We start from the raw sequence: 11,528 nt of genomic DNA, 5'->3' as shown, positions 1-11,528 counted from the left end.
CAACATAAACCCCTCCACAACTATAATATATGAATAAAAAGGTGTAAAAATAGAGAATAATAAATATCATTTCTTCTTTTTAAAAAATGTTTCTCATTAAAGAAATTGAGAAACAGTTATGTGCATTTACAATATTATAAGAAAATGGTAGAAATTCCCTTCATTTGAGAACTTTCAAGCGCTTAACCACAGCTAAGTATTGTATTATTCTAATAATAAAGTTTACACTTTGTAATAAAAATGTTCTTATGTGCTAGTTATTTCTTACAAATATTTCATCATTTTTTATGTTTTTGTGTGATTTCCCTCCTTTGTGAATGTAAATATTCATACAAGTATTATTTATCCTTAAAAATAATTTATTATAAAATTATTTATTTGCCTTTTGTGGACTTCAAATTTTAATAAATATGGGAGAAGGACTATATGGCAGAGTAGAGATAGGACCATGTTGATGCAACTCCACAAATCTTTAAAAACAAATTCTCAAATAGGCATACTAAGGAGAGGTGGGGGCATGCAAAGTCAAGGAAAGGAAATAATAAATAGTAGATAGCTAATAAATAGGGGAAATCCAGAAATATTAAACTTTAAATTCATAAAATAACAAAGTACTCTAATATAGACTGCTTAGTAAAATTGACAAAAGCCAAGAAGAGTCCCATCAATGGGGCTATAGTCAAAGGAGTACAGGAAATACTGCTTTGGAGACCCCACATGTGCACAAGTCTTTACCCCTCTCATAAAATGAGAGGTCTACATTCCACTCATCAAGCAAATTCTGGAGAAGGGTCTCTGGCACTTCACAGCTCACTCATGGGGAGTCATCTCAGGAGAGGACTTGATGACAAACACATCAACTTTGAAGAACCAAAGAACCTGCAGTTGTAAATCTCTCAATTCAAAAAGCTCTGTCCCCACCCCCCCACACACACTGACTAAGCACCTGAACTCATGTGGACCATATGAAACTAGTTGGTACTGACACAAAATCACATACATAAAACTGTGATTTATTGCAAACCATGAGGCCAGAAGCCGCAACCTTGGGGGTGTGGAACATGGTCTGAGTCAAGTGGGAGACAGTTTGGGAGTAAGCAGGGACATGAACGATGAGGTAATCATTACAACAAGCATATGGGGAGTGATTAGTGGAGTGGTGCCACCTCCTGGAGCTCTGGGTATGATCTGGCAAGAGTCAAGTAGAAAGCAGATTTGGAGTTCTCACACTCCATGGCGGTGAGTGAAGCATACATGTCGAGTGAAGAGGGAGGTAGCATTACTGACATGGCAAGCTCCACAAATTGAGTGGGGAGCAATCACTGAATCAACAGGAGTAAGGAACTAGCCTGAAGTAACTTGGGTTGTCTGGAGTCATCAGCTGCCTGGAGTTAGGAGGGGAATAAATGCTTCCATTTGGCCAACTTGCAAAAAGCATTTTCTGCCCACTTGCTGCTCTTGGGTTGTGGCTCAGGATCTTGCAAATGCTGGGTGGGTGCCCTATCAGTGACCTAAATCTCCAAAGCAGAGAAACCACTGTCACCTAATCTGCTGAGAGCACAAAGAGAAAAGACTGCTTAGGGTTAGATATGGGGAGAGAAATATTTTCACTTCCTCAGCAAGGAAGAACAAATTTTTGCTCACATTTTCCATTTATTTTATTTTTGCTCATTTTTTATTTCTTTTAATTTGTGCATTTTTATTTTCTATAGCTGTTACTGTTGATGTGTTTCTATCATATTTTCTGACTATTTTGTCTCTCCCTGTATATTCCTTAATGTGTTTTTCCTCACAATGTCTCCTAATAAATCCACAACATATATTTCCCTCTTTCATAACATTTCTTCTTATTTCATTCCCCATTTTCTCTTCTTTTATTACTTAATTTATTAATACCTATATATTTAAAATTAAACTTAAATTTCTTCCATAAATACTCTAGTTCTTTTCTTTTATATCCTTATTTGGGGAGCAGTTAATGTTTATAAATGGTTTTGTTGCATCTTCATAATAGCTTTGATTCTGAATTGCTGTTTTTGTAAATATTATATGCTTTCTCTCCTCTACTTCTCAAAGTAGTGAAAAAGATATCCAACATAAGTGATGTACAAATCAAAACATAGAATCAAGTGGTATAAAAAAGCAGGCAGTATGATTACTCCAAATGTTTACCAAACCCAAATTATGGCCTCTAAAGATACCAAAGTGGCTGAAATACCAAAACTAATTTAAAACTTTACTTGTAAAAATGATCAATGAATTCAAAGAGAAATAAAGCAAACAAACACCATAAGGAAACTGATTCAAGATTTGGACAAAGGAAGTCAATAGCATGGATTAGAAAATCAGCAACAAATAGGGATTCAGAAAGAAATCCAGAAATGTTAAAAATGAAAACTTCAAGAGGTGCAAGCCACAGGGATATGCAATATATTTAACAAAATAATAGCAGAATATTTACCAAATCTTGGGAAAGAGTTGCCCATTCAGGTACAGGAAGCCTCCAGTACACAAAAGAGACTTAACCAAGTTAGAATCTCAATGTGACATATTATCATTAAAATGACTAGCACAAAGAACAGAGAAAGAATATTGAATGCTGTAGGAGAGAAAAAGCAATGTATAAAGGTAAATCCATCACAATAAAAGCAGATTTATCAACAGAAACCTTAGAAGCAAGAAGGACATGAAGTGAGGTATTTTGAACACTGTAAGAAAACAATTTCAGTCCTAGGATACTATACCCAGCAGAACTATCACTCAAAATTGATGGATTTTATTGTGATATAAGTCTCTCACAATAAACAAAAATTAAAACAATATATGAACACCAAGCCACCACTACAGAAGATTTTGCAAGGAATTCTGCACACAGAAGATGAAAACAAACAAAACCACCAAAGGACAGAAGTTAACCTCAGGAGAACAGACAAGTACTCAGGGAATAGCACTGAATGGGCTGCAGACACTCAAATCCTTAAACAGAAAAACAACTAAATGGCAGGAACCACTACATATCTATTAATTAACAGTGGATGTTAGTGAATTCAACTCCCCCATCAAGAGACTGAACTAAAAAGGAAGATCCAAAAATCTGTTTTTTACAAGAGACCCACCTTATTGATAGAAATAAACAATGGCTTAGGGTGAAATTCTCAAAGATTTACAAAGATAATCACCCCCCAAAATAGGCAGAGTAGTAATACTTATATATCAGACAAAGTTTATTTCAAACTAACTTCAGTCAAAAGAGACAAAGAAAGTCATTTCATAACAATAAAAGGAGCAATTAATAAAGGGGAAATAAGTTTATTTTACAGTTTTCATTGTATTTAACACATTTACTTAAATTTATGAATAGGTTCTTTATATATTTTGACAGTACTGTGAATTGGATTGTATTATTGACTACTTTTTCTTCAAATTCCTTGTTGGTGTATAGAAAATCTACTGAGTTTGTATATTGATTTCTATCCTGTGACTTTGTTGAAAGTGTATAGAAGACAAGGATTCTTTCAGTGGACTACTTGGGGACTTTCAAGTATAGGATAACATCACATACAAAAAGGGATCATCTCCCTTTTCCTTTCCTATTTTGATCCCTTTTATTTCTTTCTCTTCCCTTATAGCTCAGCTCTAGAGTTCAAACACTGTATTGAACAAGAGTGGTGATAGTAGGCAATCTAGTCTTACTCCTGATTTTAGAAAAAAAGCTTTCAGATTTTCCTCATTCAACATAATGTCAACTATATATCAGTCATACATAGCTTTCATTATGATGAGGTATATTCCTTTTTTAAGCAGGCAGTTATTTTAGCATGACAGGATAAACTTGATAGATAGGAAGAACATATTCATGTTTCTAACACAGGAAATGGATATAAGATGCCTTCCATGTTCTGTCACAAGTTTTTAGTACTTTCATTATGGAGAGATGTTGGATTTTGTCAAAGTTTTTAATTTCTAGAGCTACTTAGGTACTTATCTGCTTATTTCCATAATCCTATGTGATATTTATTAATATGGTATATGTTTTTTCTCTTATTGCTGTGTGGGGTGGGAGTACATTGTGCCATTTACAAAAATTCTTGTAACATATCAAATATAACCTAGTTGATTTGACTTCCTCCATCATTCTCCTTTCTTCCCCCTCCCTGATATATAATATGTTAAATATATTATGTATATATTGATTCATCTTTGCATTCCTGTAATTAAACCAAACTGGTCATTACTCATGACCAATTTTAATGCCATTTGATTAGGTTTTGAAGTACTTTATTGAGGATTTTGCACCTGCATACATAAAAATAATGACCTGTAGGTTTTTAAAATTTGTTGTACCTTTATTCAAAGTTTGTAAATATTAATTTCCTTTATATTTTGTAAAATACTTTGAGGAGGCAATTGTGTAAATTTTTGAAAGTTTTGAAGAATTCAGAAGTAAGACTGTCTGTTCCTAGGCTTTATTTGTTGAGTGATTTTTTCATTACTGTTTTAGACTCATTGCTTATTATTTATTTGTTTAGATTACATGTATCTTTGAGGTTAAATTTTGATAGGTTGTATGTGTCTAGAAATTTACCCATTTCTCTGATATTATCCAATTTATTGTAATATAGTTTTCATAACAGTCCCTGAAGATTCTATGGATTTTAGTGAGATCTCTTGTACTGCCAAAGCCTTATTTATAATTTTACTGATATGAGTACTTTTTCTTTCTTTTGATTAATTAGAGTAAGGAATTGTAAGTCTTGTTTACACTTTGAAAGAACTAACTATTTTATTGATCCTTTGTAGTGTTCTTTTAGTTCCCATTCAATAATTTCAGCTCTAATCATTGCTAATTCTTTCCTTCTACTAATTTTTTGTGATTAGACTACTTTTGTTTTTCTAAAAATATAAGGTACATCATTATTTTTTCTTGTTTATATCTGTGGTATTACTTAATTTCAAAATTTACAGCAGTAAACTACCTGGAGAGATCCACTTTCATTTTATCCCACAGGTTCTGGGTTGTGGGGTTTTCATTTTCATTTTCTCTTAGCTTATTTTAAAAATTCCATCCTTCTTTATTTAATGACCCACCAACCATTAGAAAGTGACTCTAAATATGTATCTTTTATATAGCCTATTTTGCTATTAATTTGTGGTTGGTTTCCACTATGGTCTGAAAAAAATGCAAATCATTTCAAATATCAATTTTGGTTACAACTTGATTTATATCCTAAAATTTAGCTATTGTGAAGGAAGTTCCATGGGATGTTGGGAAGAATGTGTGTTTAGGAGAACTGGTTTGGAATATTCCGTAATGTCTTTTATGTCCTTTGGTTCTATAGTGTTAATTCATTCTGAACTTTTGGTGTTATGTTTTATCTAAATGACCTCTGTACAGGTGAATGGGTTATTGAAATCACAAACTATTACTGTGCTTATGTCCAATAGTGTATGTTTTATTAAACTGAGTGTATGAAGTTTTGGGCCATATTTGTTGTCTGTTACGGAAAAACCTTACTGGCAAAGATACACACATACGGAAAATTAAAGGATGGAAAACAATATACCAAAGAAGTGGAAAATGAAAGCAAGCAGGTGTAGCTATATTCATATCTAGTGAAGTAAACATTAAAACCAAAAATTTCAAAAAAGATAAAAATGCCACAATATATTAATGCATTGAATAAATCAATGGGATATACTGTTTGTGCACACAGTTTCATAAAACAAACACTACTGTACATATAGGGACAAATAGGTTCAGGTGGAATAATAATGAGTATCTTCGGTACTCGATTGTCATTAATATTTAATATATCCAAGCACAAAGTTGACAAGGAAGCTTCACAGATAAACTTCACCCTTGAAAAAATAGACTTCAAGACATCAATAGAATATGCCACCAAACAGCAGCAGGCCTTACATTATACAGGAAAAATGGAATAATTTCTTGTATTTTAAAATAATGTGAGAAACAAAATTTTTAAAAACTGTTGATTAAACAATACACTTTTGAATTATCAAAGGGTCATTGAAGGAAGATGGGAGGAAATTAATAATTATTATCCTGAAATTAAAATGAAAGCACAATATACTAGTACATGTAGTACTGAAGAGATATGGCAGAAATGAACCAATATGGGTTGTAATACACATATACATGGAAACAACATAAGAAATCTCTGTTTAGATATCTTTATCTCAAACTAGCACAAACACTCTGCTTGTCTTATTATTTCTAATATTTTCTCTTTGACAAAATTGGAGAACAAGAGGGTGGGACAGTTTCTGCCCAGTAGTGAGAGAGGAGCCAGAGTTGGCCCAAATAATGTATACACATGTAAATAAATGTAAAAATGATAAAATAATTGTTTTAGAAAACAGAGATTTCAAACACATACCTACTGATGAATTTCAAAAAATCAAGAATGATGAAACATAGAAAAGAATCAGGGCAAAAATAATGAAAAAGGACTAAAGCATCAATACAAAAAAATACATAAATTAATTATTGGTTCTTTACAAAGATAAACAAGGGTGAGAAGACACAAATTTATGAAATTAGAAAGGAAATGTCATAACATTACAACACATAGAAATAGAACAGCAAGAATCATTGTAGGATATTTTGAAAACATACTTCAATAAATTTTAAATCCTTGAAGAAAGAGAAAAATTCCTAGACACATATAATTTGCAAAATTCAATGAAGGAAATATAAACATTAATAGATCTATGTGGAACAATGCTATTGAAGCAGTAACAAAAATTCTCCCAATAAAGTAAAAAATCACTCTGTGATGATTTCAAAGCTAAATTCTACCAGACTGCTAAAATCTAACAATGCTGATCAAAGTATCCTTAAAAAACAAATAGAAGATATGTTACCAACTCACTCTATGATGCCAGTATTACATTGATACTAAAACATTAAAAGGACACAACAAAAATACTATGCACTATTTTACCTAAGGAACATAGATGTAAAAATTCTTGATGAAATCTTCACAAAGTAAAATCAACACATTGAAATGGTAGCATACAATGACCGAGGTGCTTTCATTCCAGTAATGAAAATATACTTCAATATAAGCAAGTCAATAAACATAATACATCACAAAGACTACATGATCATATGAATAAACAGAGAAGTGTAGTGACAATAAAAGCCATGAAGAAACAAAGAGTAGAAGGGGTACATTTCAGCATAATGAAGCCTATATGACAAACCTAAGGCCAATATTATTAACAAATGGTGAGAATACTAATAAATTTTCACTAAATTAGAATCAAGACAAGTTTTTCACTCTCTCCATTGTATTTCAATATAATGTTTGATAACTTAGCCAGAACTTCCACAACTCCATGGTAGGAAAGCAAATCTTTGATTAGAATTTGTGAGGGACCAGAGTAGAATTTCTTCAAACCAACTTACCAATGGATACAATAACCACGAACCATGACAATCATCACTATCCATAAGGTTAAATCTAATTAAAACAAAAACATGATAACACAGCATGTCTCTAAGAATGGCTATTAAAAGGAAGAATGATGAGAAGTATTGGTGAGAATGTGGAGAAATGTGATTCCTGTACTTGGATAATAATATAAATTAGTATACACATTAAGGATAATAATATGGGGGTTCCAAAAACATAGTAAAATCACTATCTTAAGATGCAACATTTTTCTACTGTTTGTATTTCCAAACCTCTGAAATTGGTATATTAAATTTTATGTTGAATCTTATTATCACAGCCACATTATTCACAATATTCAAGATACATAATCAACCTCCTAAATATTATCATCAAATTAATTGGTAAATATATGTGATGTAATGTATATGCATACATGTACGTGTATATGTGTATGTATGTGTGTGTATCCAAACACACATTTGAACATTATTTACATGGGAAAAAAGTATATTCTGACATTTTCTACAGCATACATGATCCTGTGTAACACTATATTAGGAGAAATGAGTCCATCATAGAAAGACAAAAATTGCATAAAGAAATATATATGCAGCTACAAAAAAGGGTAGAATTCACAGAAGAAAAGAGAAAATGGTGACTCCTAGAGGCTGTGTTGCAGGAGATGGGGCAGAGAATGATCAAAGGACACTAGATTTCATTTAGATGGGAGGAGAAACATCAAAGTGATATAGTGTGCATGATGTTGACTACAACAAATATTGGTAAGTTACACGATTGAAAAATATTAAGAGATACTATGGTATATTTGAAAAACACATGTTGAAGAAGAGTTTAGTACTTTTACTGTTTAAAGACATTTATAGAAAAAGTAGAACAACCTACACAGTTACAAAATGAGCAAAACCCTAAAGTCTTTCCTCCACAGATGTTATATCATTTGTCAAGAACACATGAAAAGGTCTTCTATTATTCATAGATAAATATAAATCAAAAGCACAATAACATAACTTGCCACAGGAGGCTACATTAGTAATAAAATTGAAAGTGACAAGTATCATCAATGATGCAAACATAAAAATTCTCACACATTAGAATTTAAAACATACCAGGTACTAAGAAAAAGTTGGCTATTTCTCAGAATGTTAAATGGTTCAATTCCTGTATATATTACCCAAATTTTTGTCAAGAATGTAGTCATGATGTGTTCAGCAACTTTAGGGAATGATTCAGTTATTTCATAACTGGACAACTAGGATAGAGTGAACATACACAAACAAAACTGGATACATCACATGTGCTGCAATATTAGGAGAATGTCATCACATATGTAGTCTGTCATTGATTAGGATATTATAATATGATTAATAAATGTGCATGCACACCCATCACAGCACTATTCAAAATAGACAAGAGATGAAATTTCAAAATGTCCATCAGTGAATATCTGGATAAATAGATTGGGCTTTGGATATATTGTATATTATTATACTATTTAGCCCTAAAAAGAAATGGAGGTAGTTAACATTAACCAATAAAACAACTGAAAGGTAAGAGATAAAAAGAAAATGAGGACAGAAAGAAATAAAGGTGAGAAGGAGCCAAGAATGAAGGAAAGGTGCAAAGGAGTGACAAAGGAGAGAGGGCAGACAGGAAAGAAAAAGAAGGAAGGGAGTCAGAAAAAAAGGGAAAAAAACAAAATTAGAAAGGATGGAGAAATATCTCAAGAGTTGTCACATGAATTATTTCACTGAATCAAATGAATGGACTGTTCTCAAAGATAAGTTCCATATTCAATATTGAAAATCCAATCAGTGTTCTTAGAAAGAATAGGATAAAAAGTAGAAATGTGGACACAGTGTTCAGTCCACGTTCTTTACTTTTGAGAAGTATAGGGAATCACACAATAAAATCTCAAGGAAATGTTTTCAGGACTACATAAAGTCATTCATAAAAGTAACAAGCAGAGCTGCAGGCATGGCTCAAGTGGTAGGATGCCATCCTAACAAAGTGACAAGCAGAGTTGTGATATGGCAGTCATTTTGATTTAATGAATTTCAGCCCATTTCTTCCATGGAAAAATGTTCAAGTTTTGATGAAGATTGGTGATTTTTGATGAAACAATATCAGATGCAGATAAGAGTACTTTAGTTGTACTAGAACATCGCAGGAATGCCTGTTCATAACATTTCCAAACATGAAACTACATGAACCATGTAAAGGGAACAAAATTTAAAAGTAATTGCTTTCTAGAGTTTGGAGGGGAAACAAATATAAAAATATAAAATCCAAAGTAATAGGTTCTTTGTGACAATAAGAAAATAAGTTTGTGTTTTACCAAAAAAATGAATCAGGATATTGAAATTCACGGTATTTTCCTTGTGAGCAGACAACATGCACTTATCTCTGAGTTTAGTAGTATGTCAAGTACAACAGGTTGATCTGCTGAGGAGTCTTCCCAGGGCTCCCTTCACATCCTTGTTCCTCAGGCTGTAGATGAAGGGGTTCAGCATGGGTATAATCACAGTGTACATGAGTGAAGCGATCATACTTCCCTGGGAAGAATGGGTCACAGCAGAACTGAGGTGCATCCCAAGTCCTGTTCCATAGAACAAGGAGACCACACAGAGGTGAGATGCACATGTGGAAAATGCCTTACACGTCCCTGTAGTTGAGGACATCCTCATTAAGGAAGAGACAATCTGAGAGTAGGAAAAGAGAATTCCAGTTACAGGAAACATACCCAGCAGGGCAGTTGCTGTATACAAAACAATGTTATTGATATGGGCATCAGAGAAAGCCACTTGAAGAACGTGAGTAAGATCACAGACAAAGTGTGGGATTTCAGTGCCAATGGAGAACTTCAGATGCATTAACAGTAGAAGGTGAAGCAGAGCAACCCAGAAAATGATGAACCAAGATGTAAGAACAAACAGGACACAGACGTGAGGTTTCATGATGGCCATGTAGTTCAGGGGGTGACAGATGGCCACAAACCTGTCATAGGCCATCACAGTCAGCAGAAAATTATCCATCTCACCAAAAATCATTAAAAAATATACCTGAGTGAGGCACCCTCTGTAAGAGATGTCTTTACTCTGTTCCTAGATGTTGACCAGCATCTTTGGGACTGTGGTAGAAGTCAAACAGATGTCAACAAAGGAGAGATTACAGTGAAAGAAGTACATGGGGGTGTTGAGGTGGGAGTCAAAGAGAGTGGCAAGGGTGATGGTCATATTGCCAAGTACTGTGACCATATGCATGGACAGGAACACCCCAAAGAGAATGAGCTGCAGTCCCAGATCATCTAAGAGACCCAAGAGGAGAAATTCTGATGTTTCTGTGTCATTTTCTATTTCCATTCACTGACTTTTCTGCTTTAGAAGGAAACAACAAGGTAACTCAACATATAGCCAAATGGGAAACTTGGGAAATAGTCATTTTACAATCTCACCCATGGATGATAAATTAAATGCATGAGATTTTTCTCCTGATAAAGATTTCCTCAGCCATGTTGTAGACAATTTTCATGTAACACTTACATAAGTATTCACAATTTTATTGAATTATCAAATTCTCTCTTTTATCATCTACTCATTGTTTTTTATTCCTTTTATTGATGGTAATTGTATTTTGAACTCAGGGCTTCACATTTGCTAGGCAAGCACCCTATCACTTGACCCAATACCTTCTAGCTGCAATTACAGACCTGTACTATTACACCTGGCTTGATTGTTGAGAAGGAGTCTCGCCCATTTTCAGCATTGTCTGGTCTTGAATTGTGATTCTTCTGATCTTTACCTCCCATTTTTCAGCATGGGCTGGTCTTGAATTGTGATCCTCCTGATCTTTACCTCCCAAGTAGCTGACAAGTATGAGTTACCAGGCCCAACAATCTTCACTTTTATCACTCTATATGTGAATCTATGATGTTTCAAATCAGTTAAAGACACTTCATTTCTTTTACCTTGTTATATCTAATGTCATTCTAACAACACAGGACATCTATGATAATTATTTTGAAAAGATAATTCCCCCAGTGTACAGCATAGGTCTGTGATTTACAAGCTCAATTCTTGATTCAAATTC

General features: G+C 33.4%; 1 pseudogene; it reads right to left on the bottom strand.

Annotated features, from left to right (window-relative positions):
* Positions 1-9,862: 9,862 nt before the first annotated feature.
* LOC109677573 (olfactory receptor 7D4-like) lies at positions 9,863-10,801 on the bottom strand (annotated as a pseudogene).
* Between the last annotated feature and the right edge of the window lie 727 nt (positions 10,802-11,528).

The sequence above is a fragment of the Castor canadensis genome, chromosome 14 (assembly GCF_047511655.1).
Source record: "Castor canadensis chromosome 14, mCasCan1.hap1v2, whole genome shotgun sequence".
NCBI classification, from domain to species: domain Eukaryota; kingdom Metazoa; phylum Chordata; class Mammalia; order Rodentia; family Castoridae; genus Castor; species Castor canadensis.
This window is presented reverse-complemented; position numbering and strand designations above follow the sequence as displayed.